The following is a 1,378-nucleotide window of genomic DNA, read 5'->3' as shown; positions in this document are numbered from 1 at the left end:
ACATGACTATCTCTTTAAATAGGAATAAGTTCTTCTATATCTATATCATCAACACTAGTAGGATTCTTCATGTCTCCAAATTCATTAACAATGAAATAAACACTTTCCTTAAGATGCATTTTTCTTTTGTTGTAAATCCTGTAGGCTTTGTTGGTTGATGAATATCCTATGAGTAATGCCTTATCACTTTTGGAATCAAATATTTCCAATCCTTACCATTGTTTAATATAAAACACTTGCAACTAAGAAGTCTGAAGTAGCAAAGTTTATGTTTCTTATTGAATAACAATTCATAAGGTGTCTTTTTTAGGATGGACCTGACGAGGTACCTGTTAGTAAAATAGCAAGCTGTGTTCACTGTTTTAGAATAAAATTTATTTGGAAGACCACTGTCAATTACTCTAGTTCTGGCAATGCCAATCAGGGTTCTATTCTTTCTTTCAACTACTCCATTTTGTTAAGGAGGTCGTGGAGTTGAGAAATTATGTTTGATTCCATTTTTTGTCACAAAATTCCTCTACTCTTGAATTTTTAAATTCAGTTCCATGATCAAACCCGATCCTTACTATTTTGTTGTACTACTTTGTTGTTCAACTTCACTTGAATTTTCTTAACAAAGATCACCAGTACTTCAAATGTATTATCATTTGTTTTCAAGAACATAGTCCATGTAAACCTATGATGTGTCATGGTTTCATAGAACTTTCGATATTTAAAACATGAAAATTATGCAAGAACTTAGGTATCCTTGTTGTATATGATATTTTTTATGTTTTTGTGATAGAAAACACGTTTCAAAGGAAATGCTGAGAAAGAAAGATGAAAATTTGTTGAATTGGTGATCCACGAGTTGACCCACGACTCATAGGTGGGATCTACGGCTCATGAGTGGACTTTTGACTTGTATTTTGAAACTAAAAAGTAGAGTGTGAATCCTATGAGTCCATCCACAACTTGTGACTCCAAACCTATGATTCGTGGATGGCAGGGGTGAGTCGAGTATTGAAGACTGGAGCAAGATCTAATTTTCATGATTGAGAGCCACGACTCATGGATTTGATCCATGACCTACCCACGAGCTGTAAGGTGTTTTCGACCTGCTTTTCCCACATATTTTAGAATAGGATTCGTATTGTATCGATAAACACCTTCATTGTATTTTATGATTCGGTTACATACTTTATACGCACTTTTACATTATTTTAAGATTCTAAGATATATTATTGATCTTAGAATCATTGACATTGATGTTTTAGGGTTTTTATCAATTTGAGATTTTGATTTTCCATCTTTTTCTTTTAAGTACAAAATTATGCTTTTATCTATGGATTTTTCTTACATGCTTATGATCATGAGTAGCTAAACCCCATAATTAGAG

This window comes from Capsicum annuum, chromosome 10 (genome assembly GCF_002878395.1).
Source record: "Capsicum annuum cultivar UCD-10X-F1 chromosome 10, UCD10Xv1.1, whole genome shotgun sequence".
Classification (NCBI taxonomy): domain Eukaryota; kingdom Viridiplantae; phylum Streptophyta; class Magnoliopsida; order Solanales; family Solanaceae; genus Capsicum; species Capsicum annuum.
Note: the sequence above shows the minus strand (reverse complement) of the source record.